Genomic DNA, 12471 nt, shown 5'->3' on the forward strand with positions numbered 1-12471 from the left:
CCAAAAATCGCACAGGTATTAAGCTCCAGAATCAAGATTTGAATCCAGTTCCTAGACAAAACTGAGGCTTATTCTACTGTACCATATACTATACTACCTCAATATATAATAAAAGGAAGCTCCTTTTATTCAGTCTTCATAAGTCTGAATTCTAGAGGAGTGTCATTTCAACATTGAGTTTTATAGGCAGCTTTCCATTTCTTTTTAGAAACCTAACTTCTCTAACTCAACTGGATTGTGATCTTGGTGATTTAGGACTTTTCTACACTAGGGCAGCAGACCTAGAGCCAATTGTCTGTGACTCTTTTCTCTGTTGCTCCAAAGGTTCACCGTGGGGGGGTGGGAGGGTGGGGAATAAACCTAGGTGTTAAAGGTCTCTCTCAAGTTCCACCTCCAAGATCAAGGGGGTATCCACATATCTCTCATCCCTCAGTCTTCCCCTGGGCTCAGTCCATCTTCTCTTCCTGTCTTCCAATTCCTTGATAACATTCTTTCCTCTCTTTCTTCTTCTGAGCCCTTTGCTCCTAGATGACAACCCCTTCGTATCCCCCATGTACCTCACTCACCATTTCTCACCATCACTTGTGTGGCATTGAAATGTAGTATTTTGGAAACAGTAGCTTTCAATGTTGAACAGCCTTTGACTCTATTGAAGGGGAATTCAGTCTCTGTGTCTGAAATATCAAAAATCAAATGGACAGATTTTTTTTCAGAATTTTTGTCTAATGTTTCCACGATTATAATTACTTGATCATAGCAGTTCTTCATGTCCTTTATAAAATTGTGGCCACAGCTTAACTTTGCAAATTTAATGGTGGGATTAAGTGGCCACCTTTAGTGACATAGACTATCTGAATGGTGTCCATGGTTTGAGTAATCTTAACCCTTTGTCTCTTGGTGTGTTATTTCAGAGAAGTCTTTTATTAAATTAGGAACTTGAATATTTCTTTTTTTAATTTTTTATTTTTCTTTTGATTATTTTGCCATAGTTACATGTTTCACATTCTTTCCCTCTCCTCCAAACTCCCCTAACCCCCCTTGGACAACATACAATTCCATTGGGTTTTACATGTATCATTTATTAAGACATAATTCCATATTATTGATAGTTGGACTGGAGTTATTGTTTAGTGTCTACATCCCCAATAATATCCCCAACAGCCCATGTATTCAAGCAGTTTTTTTTTTCTTCTGTGTTTCCACTCCTGTAGTTCTTCCTCTGAATGTGGGTAGCGTCTTTTCCATAAATCCCTCAGAACTGTCCTGGGTCATTGCATTGCTGCTAGTACAGAAGTCCATTACATTAGATTGTGCCACAGTATATCAGTCTCTATGTACAATGTTCTCCTGGTTCTGCTCCTTTCTCTCTGCATCAATTCCTGGAGGTCGATCCAGTTCACATGGAAATCCTCCAGTTCTTTATTCCTTTGAGTACAATAGTATTCAGGAACTTGAATATTTCAATACCAGAAGCCAATTATGATTATTGATTCATTCAAAGCTAGTTTTGTTGATTTTTTTGTGTAGTTTTTGTTAAATCATCATTCTGATTTAAAAAAATAATTATTATTATATTGAACTTGTGAATGTTATCACTCTCTTCCCTAGGTACATTTCACATGCAACTCTGGGCCTTCCTCACTATGAGAACTACTCCAAACTACAACAGGCTGCCCTGGGAGGTACTGAGCTCCTCTTCAGAGGTTTTCAAGCAGAGATTGGATGGCCAAATGCTAGTGGGGCTGAAAAGAGGGTTCTTGACCAGGGATACTTAGGATGAAGAGACCTTTGAGGTCCCTAGCAATGCTGAAAAATGCTGAGATTCCTTACTAAGTGCCTATACTATGAACCAAGAACTATGCTAAAGGCAGGGGATACAGAGACAAAAGCAAAATGGTCCCTGCCTTCAAGATGCTTACATTATAGCAGGGGAAGCAAAAGTAGATATGTAGAAGTATATTTATTGCTGTTGAGTTGTTTGGTCATGTTCCACTCTTCACAAAGTCCATGGGGTTTTCTTGGCAAAGATGCTGGATTGGTTTCCATTTCTTTCTCTGGTGTATCTTTATTTTATAGTTGAGGAAACTGAGGCAAAGAGTGGTTTAGTGATTTGCCCAGGGTCCCACAGTTAGTAGATGTCTAATGTCAGATTTGAACTCAGATCTTCCTGACTCCAGGACAGGTGCCTTATCCACTGTACCACCTACCTGTCTGTAGAAGTATAGATAAGACAATCCTGAGATATAATTCACCAAGATGCTCCCTGAATTCTTACCTAGACTTTGTGGCCCAAGTCTAAAAGCCTGTTCTTAAATCAAGTCTGCCTTAATTCCCCAGGGATCTCCTCTGCTAACTCCACATAACAATTTCATGCTCACAATTATGATGTTTTATATTATATCATGTTATATAACCTTGTGTTATAGTACAGTATGTAGTATATATTATTATCTACTTTTATATCATATCACATATTATATTCTATTGTGTTATGTTATCATGTTATAATTATACAATATGAGAATGGTTATCATGTCATAGTATGTATTACGTGAGGAGATTTTTCTATAATATTTCTGCATGTGTCATATTACCCTACTCAACTGTTCTCCTAATTTAATGTCTTAATGCAAAGACCTTAGTAGGGATGTTGGGCTGGCTTATTCCCAAGGACCCTGTCAAATTGCTGCTGTAGTTTTGATTCTCAGCCTGTATAATTACTTTGGGATTTTAGTGGGCCCACTAGACACTGTACCCCTGGCTCCCATAATGTATGGTAGAGGCCAGTGCCACATCAGAGCTGTCTCGTATCTCCCATCATTCCTGCTATAGCTCACTCTTCTCTTTTTCTGGGAACATGTGTCTTTGTATATGCCCCAGGAGTCATCCCTGATGATCTAATGGACAGCCCACCCAACAGAAAACTTTCCATTGCCGTCTTGAGGACATGTGATTTGGATTCTTCATCAGGAGAATTTATGTTTTTGTTTTAAGGGACTTTGGCAGCAGTAAACAGCTTAATGGCATTGAAAGTGCTACATGAATATGGAATTATGCAAAGTGGTTAAAAAATCAATATCTTTTGACCCAGAGTTTCCACTGATAAGCATGTATACTCCAAGGAGGTCATTGACAAAAAGATTCTACATGCACCAGGTGGGTGCAAAAATATGGAAAGAAAGCCAATGCCCATTGATCGGGGAAGGCTAACAAATCAGAGAGCCTGAATATCAGGAAATATTACTGTGCTATAAGAAATAGAAAACATGATGGATACAGAGAAGTGTGGAAAGACTTAGATGTTTTAGAATTCTAAGTAACAGAGAGTGAAACAATGAACAGCTTGTCCCTGAGGTCTGGAATACTCTTCCTCCTATCTCTTACTCTTGGAATCCCCAGCTTCATTCAAGGCTTAATTCATCTCTTCCAAGAAGCCTTGACTGATGGTTCCCAGAAATGGAGAAATTAAGAAAAGGGATTTATATATAGGTAATGATGGTGAGTTTTCTTTGGAGCAGACTGTATTTGGCATTCCAGGGGGACTTCAAATCTAGAGATGATGAGGAAATGCAGTTCAGGAAAGAAGATGCAGACTGCATATTAAGATCACAGAAAAGATTATTAAATCCCTGTGAGCTGATGTGGTCACCAATGAATCAATCAACAAACATGAATCCATCATTAACATTCTCTCTTGCAAACAACCACCTCCTCAGCTTCTATTCTCTAAGTCCAGTGGAGGAAATTCCAACTAGAACCTCATATCTGTTCACAAGATCCAGGCAAAGGAGAGCTCTGACTCTCATGGGAACTCTATTGTTCATCTCTACACTTAAAAGGTCTCTTCAGAGATGTGGCACTTCTTCTGACATCTCTGAAACCCTGGGGCTCTCAGACAATCAAAGGACCTACTACATGATGGACACATAATAAATATTTTTCAAAACTCTTACCCTAGCCCTTGTGTATTAAGGGAACATTGAAAAACTGATGCTAGATATAGATGGCACTGAGAATATAACTAAATTTGGTGTCTATACCACATTGGGCATGTCTTGGTTGTCTGTAAAGCCAGAGATATTGAGAAGGATGTCCTGCCATATTGCCACATCACTAACCTTACAGGTAATGGTGAAGTCATTGTATCCATTCCAACCTACAAGGTGAAAGATGGTGTCTCCCACTGGTTATAGAAGAGTTCATGATATTCCCTATTGGCTCCCAAAACTTAGAGGCCATACATATTGGAGCTCAGGTGTACCAAGCCTGAAAATAATTCAACAGAAATATGGGCAGGGTGTTACCAGTGTAGGAGATGGAGATGGCTTTGCTGCTAGCATCCTGAGGAATAAAGACTTTCTGGAGCTGCTGAAAAATGCTATTGGTAAGGCTGGGTAGATTCATAAAGTCCTAATCGTCATGGATATTACCACCTCCAATCTTCTGATCTGGGAAATATGACTTGGAATTCAAGTCCCCTAATGAACCCAACAGATACATCATCCCTAATAAGCATGAAGACCCATTTAAGACCTTAATCAAGGACAATAGATTAGGGTCTATTAAAGTTCTCTTTGACCAAGATGATTGGGAAGCTGAGAAATCCTGAGAAACCCAAGAAATCCTGCTTTAGGAGAGGATGATCTCAAAGTGATACAACACAAATTGCACCCAAAAGTTGCATATGACAAAAGTCCACAACTGCCACCTGCTTAAAGTGAATGAAATTGGTTCTATCACTGAATCTTTTAAAGCGAGCAAGCTGACCCAGTCTGACAGCTGGAGAGTTATTTCGTATCCTGAGGAAACTGAAACTATTTCCATTTCAGATCTGATGGTAGCTATCTGTAATGGAAGAATCCAGATTGAGGCCCCCAGGTGATCTGAGCATCTAGCCAAATAGAACCAAGTTTTCAAAAAATGAGGAAGAGTAGGGCTAAGAAATATTGAAGGTAAAAGGAGTAGGGAACAGAAAAAGGATGAGATGGATAGATAGTATCATAGAAGCAGCAAACATGAGCTTGGAAAGGCTCTGGGAGATTGGAAGACAGAAGGGCCTGATGCTATGATCCATGGAGTTCCAAAGAGCTGAACATCATTGAAGGGCTGAACAACAATAGCACCAAGGATCTATTTGCCAGGAGTGACTTCAGAAACCCTCTGGTCAAGTAAGTTCTGAAGCAAGAGGACCCCTTGTACTAACTTAAATCCTAGCCACCTGATTAGCCTCCTCTTTCTGAACTCAGAATAAGCAGATACAAACAACTGGGACTGGGAGAGGGAGGGGGTGGTATTTGTTTGGGAGAGGCCTCTTCTGTTTGATTCCTCTCTCAATTCAATCTCTCAGTAATATTGTCACTACTGTGTTAGAACTGTTTCATCAGAGGCTCTCACCAAACACCAGGAACTCTGCTGGAAGACCTAGCTGTGTCATAATGTTGTGACTAGACCAGAATGAGTTTTTCTCACTCTTCTCCTCTTTCCTAATGTGTCAATATGTAGAGCCATATAGTTGTAGTACAATCCCTGAGGCATCCCACAGAGCAAATCTCTAATGGTTTTATGAGCAGTGGGGGAAAAGTGTTAAGTAAAGTTCTTTCTTCCTACCAAAAAAGAAGTATTTATAGTTTATCATGGGGCAATTTGGTAGCACAATGGATAGAGCACCAACCCTGAAGTCAGGAGGACCTAGGTTCAAATTTGAACTTTGACCCTTCCTACTTGTGTGACCCTGGGCAAGTCACTTAACCCTAATTCCCTAACAGAATTAATACTAAGAGGTAAGAGTTTTTTAAATAGTTTATTATGTACCAAAAACTATGCAGAGAGTTGAGGATAAAAAGACAGTCTGAGCTCTTGCAAAGCTTACATTCTAATGGGGCAGCCAGCATACAAAGAAAGTGGGATTTAAAAGATATATAAAGATTAAATGGATAGGTGAAGAAAGAGAAAAATGAAGGGCCTTGACAGAAATATGGGGTACACTCACAGGGAGTGTCCATGAATGATTATCCAGAAAAGTAGAGTGAGAAGAAGCAATTAGATAGGTAGAAGAACCAAGAGAATAGTTTTTAAGAGTAAGTAACTGTAGTTATGGATTTTAAAAGGGAATTCTTTGTTCTCTTTGTCCATTCTGAGTTTACCCTTGTGAAAGGGAATCCTTTATTCCCTTTGTCTATTTTGAGTTAACACTTTGGTAAACAATAACTTAAGTACCCCTACTTAATACCTCACCACATTGTGAAGACAGGATTAACTCTCCTTAGTCTACTTTTGAATTGGATCTACAAAAGCTTGAACACCCTACTTAGCACTAGATCAAGAAGCTCTCCACACTTTCAACTCAATCAGCCAGGAAATGAGAATTTTCACACCTCTCCAGAAGGTGAGAAGTGGTTCCCACAAATATTGTCCCCTGGGCAGTGCTAGGCAATTTGGAAGCTGTGATTGGCCCTTGTGAAAAGGGGAAGGGATAAGAAGCCACTAAAAAAGACCCTGAATTTCTGGGGCTAGGGTAGGAAGTTAACTCCAAGTTGGAAGTTGGCTTCAAGAAGGAGTTGGACTTCAAGAAGGAAGTCAGCTTCAAGAAGAAGGTTGGCTCAAGGAAAAAAGTCAGCCTCAGGAGTCACCTTCAGCTCAAATCATCCTCTTGATCTGCCTCTTAGAGGGAATTTGGGTGAGTGGATAGCTGGCTTTCCCTTCCTGTCTTCTGGAGAGAGTTTAATTCCAGTTGAAGGTCAACAAGTCCTGGCTGAGTCATGCACCAAAGCAATATTTAGTTAGATAGTCTAGTGTCTTCTCTACCCTTTTGTATTTTTCTGCTTTCACCATTCCCACCTCTTATGTAAATAAAAACTATTAAAGTCATTTCCACTTTGAGCAATAATACTTTGAATCAGCAACCACCATTATTATTTATAATCTTCATATATTTTAGTCAAAGCATTAAAATTTAATTCTTACAGGATACAGGTTTGTAACCATATGCAGAGCTTTGCCTTTGTAGTGATGGGTATAAGAATTTGCCCTGAAAGAGGAATCAAATAGCTTCTTATCTTGGTTCTTCCCCTTATTCCCCACTCCCTGTTTTCTTTCACTTGACTTTGTTTCATTGTCCCACTATCACCCTTCCTCTAAAATCTCAGTTCTTTTTTAATGCTTTTCTTCCATCTTTGAATCAACACAGTTTATTGGTTCCAAGGCAGAAGAGTGGTAAGGGCTAGGCAATGAGGGTTAAGTGACTTGCCCAGGGTCACATAGCTAGGAAGTATCTGAGGCCAGATTTGAACCCAGGATCTCCTTTCTCCAGATCTTGCTCTCTATCTAGTGAGTTATCCAGCTGCCCAAGATCTCAATTCTTTATAGAAGTAAGCAGACATAAATCTATAGTCATTCCAGTTTTTCTATTTTGATGTGACATTCTGGGCTGCATGTTTAGAGTTTACTCAGGTTTGCCCTTTTCTAGCATTGTGTACTTAACCATGACAAGCTGGAAAATAAAATTTTTTATCCTCTAGCTCAGCTCTATAACAATTTAAAATAAATTATTTCAAAATTTTTAGAACTAAATTTATTTTTATTTTAATTTGAAGAAAAAGAGACCTTCAGTCAACTTAACTATTTGGGGCAAGCAATATGCCAATTTCATGCCATCTACAGGTATATATTGATTATTTGACAACCTCTTTTGAGAAATGAATAAAAGATCTTTGTCCTCCAGAAATTCATCAACTATTAACGATTTATGTGATGCTAAAAATTGTTTAGTTTTTTATTAATTCAGCTGAAGCTATCACCATGAAATTTCTTTGTGCACTGGTCCCCAACACATGGTCAGGTGTGTTATCAGCAGGAAAATCATATGAAGATTTGCTTCCTTGAGATGCTTAAGTTCAAATAACTAATTAGTCCAAAGACCTAAAAGTGAAGTGGTATGGATGACTGAGGAGTGCTATGGGACCTCAGTCATTTGACATTTCCTCCAATTTCTCTAGCTATAAAGAAGGAAGCAATGACCCCACAATTGGGCATTTACTTTCTGGTTTCCCACTGCCAAATTTACAGAATAGAAACTTAGTACACAGTTGGCACTTAGTAAATGAATTTTCTTTTATTCGTAGGTTATCTTTTGGGCATTATGGAGCCATGGAGGGAAAGGTTAGAGACACTAGCTAACTCTCAAAAAAAGAGACCTAGGTTCAAAATGGAGCTCCAATATTAGCTGTTTGGCCAGAGATAAGTCATTTCATCATTTGAGTCTCAGGTTCCTTATATGTCAAATAAGTGTGTTATTTACACTACTCATCTCACAAAGTTGTGAAGAAAGCACTTTGTAGAGTTAAAAAACATAAAACACTCATCCAATAGAAACATGACCTCCTTCATAATACATATTCTATTCATTAGTACCAATCACAGCCTAACCATGCTTTCTCATCCTTGCAATTCTAATCCATGTCCTCCTTAGGTCTGTCAAGGCTCATCTCAGGTACTACCCACCAAGTTTTCCTGCTTTCTCTAGTTAGTACTCTTCTTTCTCTCCTTAAATTATCTTGAATTTCATTATCTGTGAAAATATTGTTTCCTTCCAGCAGAATTTAGGAAAACCTCACTGAGGAAACTCCTTTAGTAAAGCAGGTCAGGGTTTACTCTACAACATGTAGTCTTAGAGAACTTCCTTGAGCACTGAGAAATTAATCATCCAGTCCAAGTTGACACAACCAGTCTATGTCAGAGGTATGACTTGATCTCAAGTCCTCTTGCCTCTGAGACTGGTTCTCTATCTACTCCACCATGCTGAGTAACAGAATAATTCTCTAATAAATGAGGATGGGTTTGAATTAGACCTTTATCATTCTCATAAATCTATCTGAGAGAATCTATCTATCTAATGTATTGTTGGCCTTCTTGAGGATTTCCTCTAGAGCCTAAGCACTCTAGGAACTAAAAGGAGATTGATTGGATGAAGGAGTCCAGAAGAGGGCAACCTGGATTTCAAAAGGCTTAGGGGCTACACTATATAAGGATTAATTGAAGGAACTAGGAATATTTAGACTGGCAAAGACAAGATATTGGTGGGAACAGTGGGTTCATTGTATCTTAAAATATTTGAAAGGCTGTCATATGGAGGGGCATTAGACTTATTCTGCTTGGCCCCAGAGGTCATAGCTGGAAACAATTGATGTAAATTATGTAGAAGCAAATTTACATTGGCTTACATTTACATTTCTTTTTTACATTTAATTTCATTTAATTAATTTTTACATTTAATATTGAGAGGAAAAAAATAGTTAACCATTAGAGCTGTCCTCATGTGGAATGGGTTTCCATTGTAGATTCTTCTTCCTTCTTAAAGATCATCAAGCAGAAAGTGGATGACCAATTATTGGTATGTTGTGTCAGAAATTCTTTTATGGTTTGGTTCCAACTAGATGATGTCTAAGTTTCCTTAAAACTCTAAAATTCTTTGATTCTCCATTTTAACATCTTATATATGAACACAAGGGCACTTCTACCTCAGGAATAAAATGAGAACAGAAAACGAAATGCCCTATCATCCATCTGTGGCACACTGTAGCTTCCCACCGTCACTGTTGATCATTGAGTACAACTCAGAGTGTCACTTGCTCAAAGACTGTACCTGACTCCTTGTCATCGTTGTTCAGTCATGTCTACCCTTCCTGACCCCACTTGGGGTTTTCTTGCCAAAGATAATGGAGTGGTTTGATATTTCCTTCTTCAGCTCATTTTATAGATGAGTAATCTGAGGCAAATATGGTTAAGTGACTTTGCCAGGGTCACATAGCTAGTAAGTGTCTGAGGACATATTTGAATTTAGAAAGATGAGTCCTCCTGACTCCAAGTCTAGCACTCTAGCCACTGAGTTACCTGACTCTTAGCTATCCATAAAGTAAATATGGTATGCTAGTACTTTGATGAAAACATTGAGGATCCCTATAGGAATCCACCTCTATATCTCTTCTTTATTTGAAGTAGATGGTCTATCGATGGCACCACCTAGCTTTTCCTGAATTTTTCCTTATTTGATTCAAAGTCAATTTCTTTAATCCTTCATTAAATGATCAAAGAATTACAGCAAAAAAAAAAGTCAAGCCTGGTGGATGCATTGCCCCTAATTTCCCCCCCCTTTCAAAGTTAGACCTGTGCATTTCTCAAGTTCTGTGACACCCCAATCTTTCTCCAAAATCTTCAGAGATCACTAGTAATAATAGCTCAATAATCATGTTTGCCAACATCTTCCTTACCCAGCACAGACTAGGTCACTTGAAATCAGCATGGGTGACTGCATGCTTTCTCTTCCATTATTTTTGGTTTTCCATTCCCCATTAGCTATTTTTTCCTATCCAGTCAAGTCCAGAGATCATTATCTTTGGTAGAGAAAATAGAAACAGAATAAGAGTTAAGTCATTTGCCTACTCTCTCTCTCTCTCTCTCTCTCTCTCTCTCTCTCTCTCTCTCTCTCTCTCTCTCTCTCTCTCTCTCTCTCCCGCTTTGGCATCTCATCAACTTTGAGCAGAAATCAGTGAATAAATGAGGATATTCTGTTGTATAGGACATAGACTGCTCAGCTCAAGAGTCAGGAATACTTAGGTTCAAATCTCACCTTGGACACTTGCTGTCTGAGTGATCCTGGTCATCATTTAGTTTCCTTGGACAGCAGTTTTTGTTTTTGTTTTTGTTTTTGCTGTAAAATGAGGTTATTTGACTCAATGATGTTCAGGGTTCCTTTCAGCTCTAAATCTATGATTTTAAGAAGAAATAGGAAAAAATTATTGAATTAAAGAATATATACATGAACAAATGAATGAAAAATTATGGTGCTAACTTATGGAGATACAAGCAAAAAAAAACACAAATAATCTCCTCATACAAGAAACTCACACTGGGGAAAAGAGTCAGCTGCAGGTCATATGGAAGCCAATGGCAGGATGAATGAATGACAACACCCAAGAGACCAGAGGTTATATGTGTTTTCTAACTACTGGGGATACAAGTTAAGATAAAACAAAACAAGATGAGCCCCTGCCCTCAAGAAATTTATATTCTAGCAGGGGAGACAACACATCTAGAAAAGTGGGGGGGGAGGCAAACAGCTGCTCTGAGAGCCACAAAGATGGTGAGTAAAACAGTAGGACAGTTGATTGATTCTCCCTCTCTGATAGCAAAGATGGTCTTGATGGCATTGCACTTAGGAAAGGGGGGGGGTGAAAAGAGATTGAGAAGAAGGTATACATCCCACATAACTATGAAAATTACATAGGTGAGAGAGTAGTTAAGTGACTTCGTGGATTGAAAGCCAGGCCTAAAAAGGGGAGGTCCTGGGTTCAAATATAGGCTCAGACACTCCCTACCTGTGTGACCATGGGCAAGTCATTTAACTCCCATTGCCTTGCTCTTACCACTCTTCTACCTTGGGATCGTTATATAGTATTGATTCTAAGACAGAAGGTAAGGGCTTTAACATATTACATATTATATAATATGTAATATGTATTAATAACATATAATAATAATATATGTAATATATATTAAAGCTCTTACCTTCTATCATATATATATATATATATATATATATATATATATATGTCTAGGACTGCCTTCATACAATGACTTATCACCAGTCAGGACATCTTAGCTTTAGGTCAGGAGTTCTTCTCAAGGAGTCACAGTAGAAACTCAGTGCATTCAGTTCTCATGTTTTTCTCTATTTTTTATATTCTTTGCTTTTTAATGGGACAATAATATTCCATCACACTGTGTACCATGATTTATCTAGAAATTCCCACATGATGGGCAATCAATTACATTTTTCTACTGCTTTGATATAAAACAAAGTGTTATTATGAATATTTTTGTGCATTTTACACATTTCTATATTTTCTTGAGATACATAATAATGATAACAATAATAGCATTTATATAACATATTAAAGCTACTTTACTAATTTTATTTTCTAATATTATTTCATTTCATCTTCATAAAAACCCTGAGAGATACATGATTATTTTACAGATGAGGAAACTGAGGAACAGAGAGACCAAATGACTTGTCAATGGTCACACAGCTAATGTCAGATGATAGATTTGAACTCATCTTATTACTTCCTCACTGGCATTCTATCTACTATACCAACCCCGCTCTGTGCCTAAGCAGTGGAATTTGGGGACCAAATGATATGAATATATTAACTAAATTTTAGTTCCTATTTAAGGAACTATTTAGTTCCTTAACTAAAATTTGTTCCTATAATGACTGGAGTAATCATAGCTCCATCAAAAATGTATTAGTAAATAGCAATTTGGTTGAAAAAAGGTCTTCTTGAAAGTGGTATAAACAGGAGATGTCATTGCCATAGAGTGCATAGGGATGGTCTCAAAACCAGGAAAATCTGAGCACAGGTCCTGTCTCTGATACATTTTGATTGTGTGACCTGGGCAATTTCCTTGATC

The sequence above is a fragment of the Gracilinanus agilis genome, chromosome 2, assembly GCF_016433145.1.
Source record: "Gracilinanus agilis isolate LMUSP501 chromosome 2, AgileGrace, whole genome shotgun sequence".
Classification (NCBI taxonomy): Eukaryota; Metazoa; Chordata; class Mammalia; order Didelphimorphia; family Didelphidae; genus Gracilinanus; species Gracilinanus agilis.